The sequence below is a fragment of the Pinus tabuliformis genome, chromosome J, assembly GCF_031772625.1.
Source record: "Pinus tabuliformis cultivar Carrire ecotype Pingquan chromosome J, CPIR1, whole genome shotgun sequence".
Taxonomy (NCBI): domain Eukaryota; kingdom Viridiplantae; phylum Streptophyta; class Pinopsida; order Pinales; family Pinaceae; genus Pinus; species Pinus tabuliformis.
In genome coordinates, this window is record NC_142295.1 from 1,180,792,821 (window position 1) to 1,180,809,167 (window position 16,347).

Consider the following 16,347-nt stretch of genomic DNA (forward strand, 5'->3'; position numbering starts at 1 on the left):
TTTGAGAGGCACAAGTAGTTATTGTATTACTTACAATAAGAGTAGTGAATCTGTTTGCGGGTATGTTGATTCTGATTTTGCAGGTGATTTGGATAAGAAAAGGTCAACTTCAGGGTATGTCTTTACTCTTGTAGGTGGAGCTATTAGCTGGATGTCAAAGCTACAAAACATTGTTGCTTTATCCACTACTGAAGCAGAATACATTGCTGCTTTGCATGCTTGCAAAGAGGTGGTTTGGTTGAAAGGTTTGCTTGGTGAGTTTGGTAGGTTACAGGACAACATCAGGTTACTCTGTGATAGTCAAAGTGCAATACATTTGGCTAAGAATCCGGCCTATCATAGTAAATCAAAGCATATTCCAATTAAGTACCATTTTGTAAGACAGGTTATCACTGAAAGGGGAGTCTCTCTTGAAAAGGTGCATACAAAGGAAAACTGTGCAGACATGTTCACGAAACCAGTTTTGTTGGAGAAGCTGCGTTGGTGTTTGGCTTCTCTTGGCTTGCAGAAAAAATAAATAATAAAGAAACAGGGCATCAGGCTAATTGTTGTCAAGGTGGAGATTGTTGAGATTTTCTGTTTTAATAAAATAGGCAAAAATCTCAGTAGGTGACAACAATCTGATTTGGTTGCTATATTAGCTCTATTTTGTTGGGAGTGAGTTAATGCATCCTATATTTGCTGTAGGAGGATTTATGAGGCAGTTAGATCCTCTTAGCTATAAAACAGGTGTCCAGACGGATTGGGTGGTGTGCGTGAGAGTTTGTGAGGAACTGAATTATCATGTAATCTCCTGTTTGATAATAAAATTTTGCCGATGCCTATGTTTGGTGGACGTAGCCCAGAATGGTTGGGTGAACCACGTAAAACTCCTGTGTCTCTTTTATGATGTATTTATCTGCTGTTGCTTGTTTTTGTTTAGCTGCCCACTGACTGCTCCAACAATCTGATCATAGTTCTTCGGTAGCTCATGCAAAGGGAATGACAAATTTAATGATGCATACCGGACAGTGGTCATAACTGAGGTCTGAAATGAATTTGTACTTGATGGACTATGTCTGTTATTTCGATCTTGTTTGAGACAACCAATATTAAGATGAGATGCACTTGCAGCTTCAAGGGAAGGATATACATTCGCAGAAAGAGGCTCATGTGCAGATTCATAATCTTGATTTTGATTTAATAGACCAAAGAAAATCCTTAAGATACTTTCAGGGAAAGACAGAAGGCGATTGACAAAACATAATACTATATCCTGAAGTAAATTCAGGTCTAAATACCTGACTTTCACATGTTGTCTTCCCATCCTTGTGTTGACAAGGCATGTCCTTCTTTGAATCTGATTTGAAGTTTCTTGGAACTTGGTCTGTGAAGCCATCAATTCTGGATTCTTTGACAGTGGAGTCGCCATGAAAGCTTTGAGCTTTGGATACTTTGAACATGGAGTTGCCAAGTGAATGATACAACCTTCTTGTGTCTGATCACTGTCCACCATCAATAATCAGATCTAGAACTTGATATGCTTTTCTGAGGAACTTGAAATGTTCAGGTCCCCAGTATGGTCGCCAGAAGGTTAGCACTCTGTAATTTCCGATGTTGTGAAAGAAAACACAAAGGGAAGTTGCGATCTAGCCCTACCAGCTTCAGAGAGGGCTCTCTCTGTGAGATTTAACTTTGTTGTGTTTGTATATTAGGCTAGTTGTGAAAGTTCAAGGTTTGGTTGGGATAGTAAGGGAAGAGCCATTGGGCAATGGAATTTACAAACTTAACAGGGATCTGTCTCAAATTTTCAAAGGAGTTTCATAAGGCAAGGTAGCTGAACTAACTAGATCCTTTAGATTTAAATGAAATGTAATAGAAGAAAAGATATAGGTTCAGTTGAAGCTAAAGAGTAGTTAAGAATTCTTTAACTTGATATCAAAAGAAAACATTTATATTATCCACAGCCAGAATCAAAGTGTATCTTTCAACAAATTTTGTTTATCAACTTTCTGTAAAATAATTCAGATTTAAGAACACATAAGTATGGAAACAAAGAAATAAACACATAGACAGTGAGGGAAGTACTTCACCAAATAGTCCAACACATGAATCCTGTGAAGAATGTCCTTTTTATTACTGATCAGCCCACTGAGGCTTGAAAAATATACAATAGCTTTCTTCTATACAAAAACCAACCCTTCATACTTCAAAAAGAGAAGTATTTATACAAATTATAAACTAAAATATATTGAAAAAATATCAAGATTTTATTACAAAAAGTATAAAAATAGACTAAACTGTTTAAAAAATATCAATCGCCTGAGTGTTGGTGTTGTTTCTGGGCCTTTAAATGAGCAATGTTGTTTGTCCTGCTGGCAGATGTGCTGTGTTGTCCCACTTTTCACTGCATTCTGTTTTGATGACTGTTGTGATGAATGTGCAATGTTGTCCTTTGTTCTTTTGATGCTTACTATTTAAAACATGCTGCAAAGGTCCTCCCTGTCTTCTTTTCCTTTGTTGTTTTTGTTGTTATTTCAGTTTCATCATTTTCCCCTTTTTTTACATTAATTTAATTCCATGGATATACTATTGAGAAATTTGGGGAAATAATTTTTAATCATAATACATCGGAGCAAAGGGGCAATTCTTTTGGAAATCTCATTATGATCCATTTTAACGATGAAAGCCAAGGGGACCGATTCTTTCAAATTATGAATGGATGCACGTGGAGGGGCCACGTGGCAGCTGGGGACTGGAGGAAATGAACATACTATCGGGACAGTGGAGGCGAGAGGTGACATGGAGGTGGGAGATGATGGCGGGAGGGTGTGAGAATGAGTGGTTTTCGAAGGGGGTTATGAGCGGTAAGTAGTAAGTGGGGGGGTGCGAAATAAGGTAAGAGGGACACATAGCAGCGGGCCCAGCGAGGAAAATCACTTTTTTGGACCCCCCCCCGCCGATAAAGGTAGGATGGCAAGGGGGGGGGGCCAGAAAACACTATCCGCTGTTGATCTAGGCGGAGTCAATCTGGGTCATTCAAAGATAAGGAGCTTTTAATTAATATGCAACCTTTGAAAGGGACGAACCAGACAGCCCTTTAAATCCACCCTATAACATATCACATCCACCGGGGGTTTTCGCCTGATCACAATCACATTGGAGGGGAGCACATAGGACTTTAATGCAGACACGGACCCGAAAGCCTCTCAAATCCACCCTATAACATATCGCATCTGAACTAGGACTTAACCACAAACCCGGACCCAAAATCTTTCAAAATACAATTTATAATCCCGTCGGGTCCGAATGGGAGTCGTGTATTACATGGGGGGAATAGGACAGGCAGACCTGAAAACTTTAAAATATAGCGTAAAATCCTTTCAAATCCGTCGCAATCACAATATGGAGGGGGCTGGCAGAGTTAGTTGACATATGGGACTTGCGATTGCGATCGCAATTGGCGGAATGGGCAGGAGTAATAGGGGCTATGACATAGAACTTTGCGATATGCAATAGCAGGATCACACTCGCAAAAGAGAAGGGGAGACAGGTGATTTTTATATAAGCCTTTGCGATATGCGATATGGTGACATGTGGCCTGCGGGCCCGGTTTAATGCATCGGGAGTGGTGTGGGGTTTATGTCATAATATATGGTTGGGCATTTTAATAAACATGTGATATAATAAAAGGGATTTTGGCATGGTTTGTGATATATGGTGGGAAATGGGGAACACGGCTAGAGTTATACGAATAGAATGGAAATGTGACCATGGTTAGAATGATATAATATGGAAATGTGGCTAGAGTTGGATATACAAAGGGCAGATGGATTAAGGCTAGAGTTTGGGAATTAATATGATAACAAAGGAAAAATGGATCACGGCTGGAGTCATACAGAGGAAATAGGAATCTGTGAAAATGGGGTGGTACTTTGTGGGTCTCGGCTAGAGTTAAAAATCATAATTGCATATTCATAATGGGGGGAAAGATTTTTAACAAAGGATAAATGTAAATAAAATTTAAAATTGTAGCAGAAACAGTTCCCGGGCCTTTATCTGCTTTTGAAGTTCAAACTTCGTCCTGGCCTATCTTTCAATCCAGGAATCGGATTTGAGTGCAGGATATACCATTGGAAAGTTGCTTCTAAGAACTTTCTGATGAAAACACCTGCAGTCTGATCTGATCCAAACATTGGCATGCAAAAATCTCCTTAAATCCTAATACTTGGTGTCTCTTTGGAAATAATTTGCAGGATGAAATATTATTTACAACATCTCAAAAATAATAGCTAAAACAATAACTCATCCTATAAAATTTATAGGACCCTATCAAGAGTGAAGGACATAGTGTTAGATGATGCTTGGTGGGAGAGGGTAGATCTACTTATTCAGATCATGGACCCTATCATTTCTTTGCTTCGGTTTGCAGATACAGACCAACCCATCCTAAGAGAGGTTTATGAGGGATTATGAGGAGCATTATTTTACAGAGTGAGTGCCCCGAGTATGAGACATCACCATAGGCCTTCTTCACCACTATACAGGATATTCTTGTCAGCAAATGGGACAAGAATTGTACACCTTTACATTGTTTGGCTCACTCATTGAACGCAAAATACTACAGCCATGAGTGGCTGAATGGTGGACCTTCTCGCAAATTCCCTCCTCACATGGATGGTGAAATCTCACAGGGGAGGAAAGATGCATTCAAGCGGGTTTTTCAGGATAAAGCATTGCTTAATGAGGTGGAGGATGCCTTTGCAGATTTTTCTACTCGCACTGCTCGATTTGCAAGATATGATCTGATTAGAGACAAGGGGGCTAAGAAGCCCTATTCTTGGTGGGAAAATCATGGGGCAACAAGCCCTCTTCTACACAGTTAGCCATGAGGCTCCTCTCTTAGGTGACTTCATCCTCTTGTTGCGAGAGGAATTGGAGCACATATGGGAATTTGTATAGTGTGAAGAAGAGCAGGCTTGAGCAGTCCAGGGCAGAGACAATGGTGTATGTGCACACCAACCTTCGTCTTATTTACAGGCAGAGGGATGAGTGGTTGAAGGGAAAGACAAATATGTGGGATGCCTTTCCCGATGATATGGGTCTGGACAGTAGTGTTGAGTTGGCATTGGCCAACATGGATCTCAAGGATCCAGTGCTAGAGCCTATCACATTTGATGATAGTGATACTGTAGAGGGGTCATCCTCCACACCAACAGATGCAGAGATGACTTTGGATAAAGGGGAGGAGGATGCAACAGAGGAGAGCAGTGGTGACATGATGATGAGCACAGTGATGCTGATTTTGATGATGACTATGAGGATTGATGACTCATGAGTCATGCGCTACCTGCTGCCTTAAGGTTTGTATACTTGTAGTTGTTTTGTATTTTCTATTTCTATTTGCCATTGGCATTGCACTACCTATGTAACACATTTTGATTTTGATGACTTAATGAGAAAACTACAGTTGTCAGTATCTTTATCTTACTATCTTGTCTTTCTCCTATTGGATCATTGATGAATTGAATATGTATTATGAATTCAGAATTTATGATTTATCATTTATGTGACATGTCACAAATTACAATTGTATTTGAATTTTGTATGTACTATGCATAATGTTACTTTGTAAACAATAAAACTTACATCTAGATGAAGATCTATGTTTGAAATCAATGAATTTGTATCATGAATGAGAATTTGTGTAAGAAATATCTAATTTTTAATATATATATATATATATATATATATATATATATATATATATATATATATATATATATAACGTATCCAAACGTGTCTTGTTCCGAGGGGTCAACGTGTTTGTATCTGACACTCAAATCCCCGTATTTGTCGAATCCCGAATCCACGTGTCAGGTGACTTAGTTGCAAACCCTCTCTGGTGTCTTACTCTCCCTAACAGCCCTTTTGGGACTCCCCACAAACTCTTGATCTTCCTGCAAGGTCTGTTGACGCCATATTGGCTTCCTTCTCCCTGAAGTAACCTCTTGTGGAGCAGAATCCTCCTGCTCATCCCTCTCATCTAAAGATCGTGTACTTGAAGGCTATACACTAGTGGTTTGTGAACCTATCACCTAGGAACTTGTAACTATTGAAACCTATGAACCTGTACTCTGTGATCCTGTAACCTGTGGTATATCCACCTAAGACTTAGGAGCTTGTTGCTCCCCCTTTTCTGACTCATATGACTTCCTAAAGGCTTGATCCTCCTCAAATCTCACATCCCACCTAACCATTATTTTCCTCAAAGCAGGAATGTATATGTTGTGAGCCTTTGAAGTCTCGTGATACCCAACAAGAATTCCCTTTTTTGTTGTGGGCTCTAGCTTTGTCCTCTTCTCTGAAGGGACATGTGAGTAAGTCAAGCACCCAAAAATCCTCAAGTGCCCAACTTCAAGCTTCTTCCCTGTAAAAGCCTCCTTAGGAGTTTTACTCCCCAACACCTTATGAGGACTCCTGTTCTAGATATAAACAGTTGCGTTGCATGCCTCAGCCAAAAGGAAAAATGGTAGACCTTGATCATGTAACATGGCTCTTCTTGCCCCAACAACAACCTTGTTCTTTCTCTTAGCAACCCCATTCTGTTGTGAGTTGTACAGAACTATCAACTCTCTTTTAATGCCCTCCCACACACAAAAATTCTTGAAGTCATTAGAGGTATACTCACCCCCATTATCTGACATCAAGACCCTGATTTTCCTCCATGTCTGGTTCTCCACAAGAGATTTGAACTCTTGGAATTGGCTGAAGACCTAACTCCTGGTCTTCATGAAGTAAATCTAGGTTTATCTGGAGAAATAATCAAGTTAACATAATATTGATACCCACTCAAAGGGATTGATGACATTGGACCACATACATCGAAGTGTACCAAATCAAAAATCCTTGTTGTTCTATTGTCATTTCTTGGAAAAGTAGTCTTGGTATACTTTCCAAGTGCACACCCTTTGCACACATCTTAATGCTCTATATTGAACTCTGGTGATCATATAAAAATCTCCCTCAGCACCCTAAGAGCCCCATGTTGCAAATGAGTCATCCTCCTATGCCATAACTCATAAATCATTGTTACCGCTACTATGTATCAAGGCATGAGCTGGTTGAAACATGAGCGTATATAGTTTCCCTTATCTGATCCCAATCACTTTTGTTGTTGTGACACTGGATCCCTTAGGATGAATGAGTACCTATCCATCTCGGAACACCTCATACCCACTGTCCTCTATGGTAGAAATTGATATCAAGTTCTTCATCAACCTAAGAACATATAATACATCCCTCACTACCATGGGTGGTCGGAACTCCCTCTGAAAGGATATTGTCCCATGCCCAACTACCTTGACCTTGGTGTCGTCTCCAAGCACTACCCCAAGATCCATACCTCTCTCTATAAGATCCATAAAGTGCTCACGTAAAACTATCATATGGTTAGAGGCCCCACTATCTGTGTACCAAACACCAGTATATGTTGCACTTCTAGAAATTAGTAAAGAAAACTTTTGAAACTGAGAGGAAAACTCATCCACTTTAGTTGAAGTTTTTTCTTTGTTTCTTCTTCTTCTTGTTAGGACACTGACCTGCATAGTGCCCAAATTTATGACATGCAAAGCACTTGACTTTGCTCATGTCCTTTTTATGTTCACCTTTTGACTTAGCCCCACCTTTAGGATCTTTCTTGAAACTTTTCTTGCCCTTTGCTGAAAGAGCAACATTTTCTTCATCATCCCCCTGTTGTTGACATGTGTGTCCTAAACCAAGCCTAAGCTCCTCGTGCATGAAATCATCCCAAAGTCTCTCCCAAATAAGCATGTTCTCCCTGGCAACAATCCCATGCACAAAGTTATCCCATGGTTTAGAAAAACCATTTAAGGTTTTCATAACCAACTCTAATTCCTCCACCTTCTCACCAACAGCACCCAACTCATCACACACTTGTGACACTCTAGTAAGGTATGATGTAACTCTATCAGATTTAGTCATCTTGGTGTTCCTTAACTTCTCTTTTAACGCAATCTTTTTTTTTGGTTTGAGAAATGATATACTTGCATAAAGAATCCCACATCTCAAATCCATTATTCTTACCTATAACATGAGGAATCACATGGTCTTTAATGGCATCAAGGATAATCCTTTTGGCTTTAACATTCTTTTTGTTATATTCGGCCAAAAGTGTTGCATCTGTAGAAATTGTGACAGGGTTCTCACCTATGTCCCACTACTCATATTTCTCTAGAATCAATATTATCCTCGCTTTCCATGGGCTGAAATTTCCTACCCCCTTCAATCTATCCTCAAACCTGTAGCCATATGACCTACTCAACTACTAACAAGGTCCAACCCTTTTCTTGGTGAACAATCTGCAACTCTCTTGCAAACCCTAGTGTCTTTCCTTGTTTGGTTTCCCTATCCATTATCAATGCTCTGATACCATGTTTAATTTGACCCAATCACAATTTCCAATCTCAGTAAGTTTCTCGGTATCTTGTTGTTAGGGTTTAATGCTCAAACACAAATGCATTCAAAATTTGAACTTATAAAAGAATACACACTGAATCATTTACTACAAATGCAGAGCGGAAACAAGGGAAAACAAACACATTAAATGACAGAAATTTTCGGGCAATGGCCCTAGAAAAACCCAAAGGGAAAACCAGTAAAGAGAGAATTTTTATAATGAGCCCACAGAAAAATGAGTTTACAAAAAATTCCTTTTCCAACAACAATTAATTGTATCTATATTGAATTCTAAGCTACTTCACCACCTCGAAAATTGTGCCAAGACTCTCAATATTTGTGCAAAAGAGACTACCTTGAAATCTATGTCAAAACCCTTGATTCCTATGCTGAAAATATTGCCTCGAAGTCTGTGCCAAAACCCTCGATTTCTACACAAGAAATACTGCCTCGAAATTTTTGCCAAACTACCTCGATTTTTGTGCAAAAATATTACCTTGAAATCTATGCCAAACTTCCTCGATTTTTGTGCCTCAAAATTTGTGCCCAACTTCCTCAATTTCTGTGCAAAAATACTACCTCGAAATCAGCACAAGGACCCTTGATTTCTCTACCTTGAAATCTATGCAATGACTGTAATGAATGATGTGTTCTCCTTCGTTTTTGTGCTCCTTATTGCTCCTCTCCTCTTTCTTCAACTCTTCTCTATCTCTCTCTTTTAAAAAATGAATTGAATAATAATTTGGTGTCTTTCCCTCGAAACTCCTTTTATGTCTCGACTGTCATCATAACGAATTTTACCTAACCTTATGATCTAGTGGTTCAAATTAAATCCTTGGCCAATAAGACCTATGGTTGTGATATAATCTCTCATTATCACAACTTAAATCATTTTAAAAACATTTTATTCATTAATAATGCACAAAAGTCACTTTAACTTCATAAAATAAAGTTAATGTCTTAGTGACCACTTTTGGACATTCTCCCACATGCTAGACACCAAGCCAATGTGGTAGGCACTTGTCTGAGCTAAAAACTTCAACAACCCACTATCACCTTAGCAACATGTCCTCTCACTTGAGATCGGTCCTCCTCTAACTCAAGGGAGGCTTCCCTACTAGGTTCACTTAGGCATAGTCAATTAGGCACAAGGTTATGTCAATGGTAGCCTTAATGAAACATATTTTTTGAGATTTTTAGGGTTTTTTTTTGTTAAAAAGGAGAAGACAATGGAAAAATATGAAGATCAGTGCCAATATATTAGGGTTATGGAGCCAAGAAGAATCAAATGGGAAGATGGGATTAAGAAAAAAAACCCTCTTAAAGCAGTTATCTGGTGCTTGTGGATTAGGGAAAAAGGTTAGAATCAGATATCTAAATTAACCCCTTAACTAATCAAGGAAAAACATGAAGTCATAAGGCATGGCCCCACTGTTAGTTTTTGTAGCATCGGATGGTGCTCTAGTCTTGACATTTGCAAAAGAGGCTAAGAAACACTAAGACTCCAGCACCCAGAAAAGGTTTCAGGAAAATCCATCTAGAGATGCCTCAATTAAGTTAACTAATCAATAATTAAATTTTCCTATGTCTAACTTAGGGAAAATTATTAATTAACAACAATTAACTGAGGAAGGTGATATTTCTCTAGAAACTCACACAAATTGACTTGGAGATGGTCTCAACCATCGATTAAGTTTTAATCATAGTCGTTGGAATCCCAACTAGGGATTATAAGAAGAAGTCGATGGGTAGATGGAGGAACACACTTGAGATCGATTTCCTTGGGCAGTTCGATTTTCCAAAGAGCAGCAGCATCTGTCGGAAGAGTTAGAGCCAAAGAGAGGACGCAAAGACAGAGAGGGGCAGAGATAGTGAGTCCAGAGGAAGTCTTCCAGTTCCGAAGAGTATCTTGCAGAGAGGCAGAGATAGCCATAGAGAGGCTGACACAAGGGCTGCACAGAAGCCTCTAGAGGGCAATTTCATTTTGCTAGAGAGAAGCTCGTTTTCAGCTCCAAAGGCCGGAAAGTTCTTCCAGAGTGCCGAAGAGACAATTTCTCAATCAGCAACAGACAAGACGACTTGAGTAGTAGTTGTTCCAGGTAGTGGGTTTGGCAGGCTGCGCAGAGGTGATGCAAGGTTCGCATAGGCTAGTTTGGATGGCTCACTTGGAGCTGGAATTCAGAGCCCGGATTGCTCGTGGGATGAGGAAAATTCCTCATAATATTTTTGCCAATATTTTTTTCTATAGGATTGCCAGATATCGGCGTCCAGTTGTACTCGGAATTTCTCACTGCTGCTTAATAATAAAAACCCTCAGCTGTTGCACCGATTTTCCCACATTCGGTTTTTTCGAGGACATTTGCCCAAAAATAAATGTGTCATTTTTATGTGTGTGCTAGTATTTTCTCAGTTTCCAGCTTATTTTCCGCAGCATTTTATTTGTGAAGAAATTGCAGTGTGATTAGTTTGGTATTAATCAAAAAATCAATAAACTATTAATTAGTTAGAACTTAGAAGAATTAATTCCAGTTGATGGATTTCAAGGAATTTTCACATGGTATTAGTGGCAAATTTGATTAGACAGGAAGCTCAGAAGCGGAAGGAAGAAATAGTCCAAATTCAGAGGGAGTCTGGCACTTTGATTTCCAAATTTGCGCATAGGCTGGCTAGGCAGTTTGAACTGTTGGGCAAAGGGTTCAATTTTTCTAGTGCAGCTAACAGGAAAAATTCGCAGACCCCAGTAGCAGTTCCAACAGGCAATGGTGAAGCTAGGAAGTAATTTCGATGAGGCAGATCAGTATTTTCATTGAGCAAATTCCTTGTCTCGGCGCAGAAGGGTTTTGCAGCAGTTGCTAGAGCAAAATCAGCACCGAGTGGAAGAGAAAGTGCCAACACAAAAGGAATTTCTCTTAGAAGGTTTCTAGTTCAATAATCCAATATTTCTAGCAGTAGCAACAAGTAGATTTTCTCACTCCAGAAGGGAGTGCGAATAGCAGAGCTATCAGTTGAGCAAGTGAAAGAGGGAGATTTCCATTACAAGTCGAGTTTTCGCAAACATGGCCACAGTTGGGCTTAGAGATCAGGATAGGTTGGAGCAAGCCTCCAACTACGTCATCTAGAAGGCTAGGATGTTATTCCTGCTAGAATTTGGCATGAAGACCTATGCAGAGAACGTTGTGGTAGAACCTATTGATACAGATCAGCTCAAGGAATTCAAGAAGGAGATGGCCAAGATGGCACAGATGATCTTGGATGGAGTCCGAGACCATATAGTCTCGCATATATCAGCCAAGAATACAGCGAAGGAGATGTGGGATGCTCTCGCACAAGGTTGCGGGAGAGCGCCCCCCCCCCCTCTCACTCCCACTCCCATTTCGCGCTCCGAGCAGGAAAGGCTTCGGAGCGCCTCGGGAGCACGCTCCCTAAAAAAAACGCTCCCTGTCTTTTCGGGAGTGTTTAGCCTTTTTTGCAACAAAAAAAATTGCAGTAATGTTCCAAATGCAATTTTTTTCAAAGAAACAAATAAGTTTTGAGTGGGGCAACTTAATGATCAAGCCTATAGCCCTAGTATTCATATGTGATTCATGGTAATGTTAAATACTTAAAGTAAAAGTGACATTCTCCTTAATCCTCATTTTCATCCTTTTACTTAAATTTTTAACATTACCATGAAATGACTCGGGATGTTTGAGAGTGGTTCCGACCTCATTAGATTTCATATGGAGAAAGTAGAATTTTAGATTTCATTCAAAATCCAGCAAACTTATCATTTTTTCAGGATTTCAAGATTTCAAGAGCCTCAGTAGCAGAGTTAGCAGTGGCGCAAATTCCCAACATCTGACTGGGGTAAGGAAAATTCCTCATAATATTTTTGTCAGTATTTTTCTTTATAGGACTACCAGATATCGGCATCCAGTTGTACTCAAAATTTCTCACTGCTACTTAATAATAAAAAGCCTCGGCTGTTGCACCGGTTTTCCCACATTGGGTTTTTCCAGGGACATTTATCCAAAAATAATTGTGCCAATTTTATGTGTGTGTGCTAGTATTTTCTCAGTTTCCAGCTTATTTTCTGCAATGTTTTATTTGTGAAGAAACTACAATGTGATTAATTCGGTATTAATAAAAAAATTAATTATCTATTACCCAATTAGAAGAATTAATTCTAGTTGGTGCATTTCAAGGAATTTTCACACCCACTAGAAGGGATCCTTCCAAGAGGAAAGCCTCCAACCACAAAATCAACTATGGCATGAAATAGAGTGAAAAACCCTTACTAAGGAACTTTGGAGTATGGCCTAGCAAGGAAGATTAAACGTACCCCAAAACAACAAAAGGGAGCATGTGAGAAGAGCCTCTAAATGTCCTCCCTCCAAGTCACAAAGTTTTCCTTCAAATAGATTGAATTTTGTAGCCTTATTGTAGTTTTGAACAATTACAATAATGCCTTTAATGATCTAGATGAAATAACCAAGAAAAAATAGCTTTTAAGTCAAAAACATTCCCACATAGATAAGCCCTTAACAACAAAAAAGCTTCCATAAAGATATTTACATTAAGCTCCAAGGAGAGGAGAGCTCTCGAAATCCAACCATGAGTACAAATGAGGAAGCTCTCCTCTATTTATAGAGTGAGATTTGACTTCCTTTAAAATTAAGTAACAATATTTCATTTAATTCCTTAGATCTAGCCTGAGAAAACTAAATCTAACTCTACTAAAATCTTGCCCCAGAATTTCAGCCCTACAACGATTGCCCCAATTACTAAGAAATTTCGGCCCCTTGCAACAGTTGCCCCAGAAAAATGTGAACCACAGAGAGAGAGATCAACCCACATATGCGAGTTGCTAAAGAGAGAGAGAAGAGAGAAATCCCGGACTTCTTCGTTCTTCTTGTCCTTCGCTTGCTTGCCCAGAAACTATGTTGTGTGAGAGAACGTGAATGCCCAAATGGAGGTCGAACTGCCTTTATATGATAGCCTGTCTTGGGTGAATGGATGTGTCTCTTGGCCAAGGTCGACTTGACTTGGAGGGAAGCTGACTTGTCACTTTTGGAGCCAAAATTTACATTTCAATAATTCAAATTTTCATCTTTAAAAAGTCGCAATAGGACTTTGACTCAAAATATTTTTTTCTTTGGCTCAAGAATTTAAAATATGCTTTACAATGATATATACAATTACATCAAGTGATCAAATGTACATTATGAAGATTGGCCATAGTTACAAATTCAACACTCCATATCCAGTTCAAGATACAATACATGTAGATCCCAAAGAGCTATATTTCATCCAAGAAACAAAATTTATGATAAATGCAATTTCGTACATTTTTGAAATGGAGTCGCCAAGGTGAGTTGTCAATGCCTTCACAATCGTGCTTGTCTCACCTAACAAGCACATAGTCTTCAAAATTTGTAAGAACAAAGTCTTCACTCTCCAATAGAACTCCCTGGATGGAAAGATCTTCAAGCTCGAACTTCATCCATTTTTGTCTTCTTGGGAACCATACTCTATCCCCAACAACTGTGCCAAAAATGCTACAACAAAATCTCGTACTTCTTGAGATAAAGTTCAAATCAAAGGGGGCCACTAGCTCTCCTACAACTCAAGGGGGTTCTCTTTGGAATAGGATTGTTAGGGCTTGGAAGTTCTAAGATTTGGGTTCGAAAGTTCCTATGGCTCAATATAAAGACTAATATCAACCAATAGAGGCTCAAATAGGTTATCAAACACACACAATCAAGGAATTAGTGGATGGTCTTCAAGAGAAAACCCTGGCAAAATAGTTTTAAAGATTAAAAGAAAAAATGGATGGAGGATAGAAGATTAGTGCATCAAGGAATCAAACAATTTTAGGGTTTCCTTGGAGTGATAACTAAATATAAACAAACTAGGGCAAATAAACTAACTTACCATAGGATTTGAGATCTAGGTTTTCAAACTTTTTGAATGATTAAGGGAAAGAAAAATCTATTCCTATTCCTCAAATACTTGGAAGAAGGATTTAGCTTAACAAGGGACCATGAAGCAAGTACCAAATAAACTAACTTAGCACATGAGCATTCACCCAAGAAACATAATACCAAGACAAAGCAAATAATCCAACTTACTTCACCATGTATCATCCAAGATCCACCATAAGCATCCATGAAAAGAGATCAAATCACATTCCAATTTGCTCAGCTCATCCACCCATAGCCAAATTATAAGAGAGAGGAATCGTAGAAATTTCAAACCTCCTAGGGGATTTCTCCCCCAAATCCAACCATGAGAAAATGAAAGGAAGTGCACCTCTATTTATAGAGGAGGTGCTCAACTTTCCTCACATTAAAATAGTAATTTTCTAAGCTAAAATCCCACAAATTAGCCTGAGGGGCAGAATGCCCTCTTCAAGAATTAATTAGACAAACTTGCATAATTTGTGGGGCATTCATGCCACATATACAAAAATAAAGGTGCAAAAGCCCTCAATAGGGGACCCATCTCCATAAAGAAGGGGCGCAAAGGGTTCTTGGTGCAGCATCCAGCCTCCAAAGGCCCTTCAAAGATTCCTTTCTTCCATGAAACATGCAAACCCACTTATTAAAAGCCTCTAAAGCAAGCACATAGCCCCAAAACCTCCACCAAGGTGGGCAAGTAAGTTCCAAGATACATACCTAGCCTCCAAAGCCTCCAAATAATGGGTCTCCTCCAAAAATGACTTCAAAGGCACCATAGTGGCCTCCAAAGGCCCTCCATATGTGAACAGATGTGTTCTAATGATAAGACACCTTCATTAATAAGGGGGGCTGGTCCGTTCATGTCAGTTGTCCTTATACAAGACTTGATCTTCAAATGCTTTCCATAAAGCATGTAAACAATACCCCCATCACTACATTCAAGGTGATTATTATATTCCTTTGAAAGGCAACAAGCCATGTCTTCCAATGCCAATATTAACCATCCAATCCAGCCAGCCAAGAGGTCAGTTCCCCCAGTGTATGTGATGAAAAAGCCTGGTCAAGTTGGTCCTAAAAGGTCAGCCCTCCATGGAAAGGATATCAATATAGTTTGGAGGTCGACTCGTCATGTCCTGCTTCAGTTTTAAGACATAAAGGTTAGCTCTAATCTCCAAAAGACTGCTTCGCACGTGTATATATGTACGCACACAATACCTCATTTCCTTTATACAATTTCCCGAGGTATAACTCTCTGCCCTTACAGGATCAGAACACATAGCCACAAGGACAGTCCTCTGCTCGGATAACAAATCTAAACTTACTTTTATCTAGGATTCCTGTAAGCACAAATCACCAGTCCCACTGCCAGGCCGAGTTTCAGTGAATTAAAACCTCAGCCTCCCAACCACAGAAACAGCGCTGAAGTTAATGGACTGACATGCAACATCATTTGGTTAATTCATCAGTTTGCTTGGTATAGGTTCAAATTTGTCATTTGCTTTCCAATCTACCAGGTGTTCCCTTAAAACCTGCTTTGAAAATATCAACATACTGCTTCTAAATACAGGCCTTAGTTAGACTTTAAGACCTCCAATCTGCTGGAGAAACTCTGCAGGCAAAATCTGCTCAAAAACTGACTGTTAACAAGGGTTTACAAACTTGAACTGACTGTTAAAAAGGGTTCACAAGCTGGAGCATTTATGCCTATTTGAAGTTCCCCTTATCACTTGTCAACAGATCTGCAAATCATGCTGGAAACGTCTTAATAATTTTGTGAATGCTATTCGAGGATTCTACCAAATGCAATAGCCCGGAGCTTGGGCGCTTTCTGCTTCTATCTTAGCCACATATTCTTCACCTCCTAAGGTTTGGCACCCCTAGCGTTACCCTACACATTTATGGGTAACCGGCCAAAACACGTCTTGCACGTGAGTCAAGACTAGTGACTTTA

General features: G+C 39.4%; 1 protein-coding gene across 3 annotated transcripts in view; it reads right to left on the minus strand.

Annotated features, from left to right (window-relative positions):
• The window catches only part of LOC149231281 (haloacid dehalogenase-like hydrolase family protein), a 574,449-nt gene that overhangs the window by 556,585 nt on the left and 1,517 nt on the right, over window positions 1-16,347 (minus strand). The gene's annotated exons all lie outside the window — the stretch shown is intronic.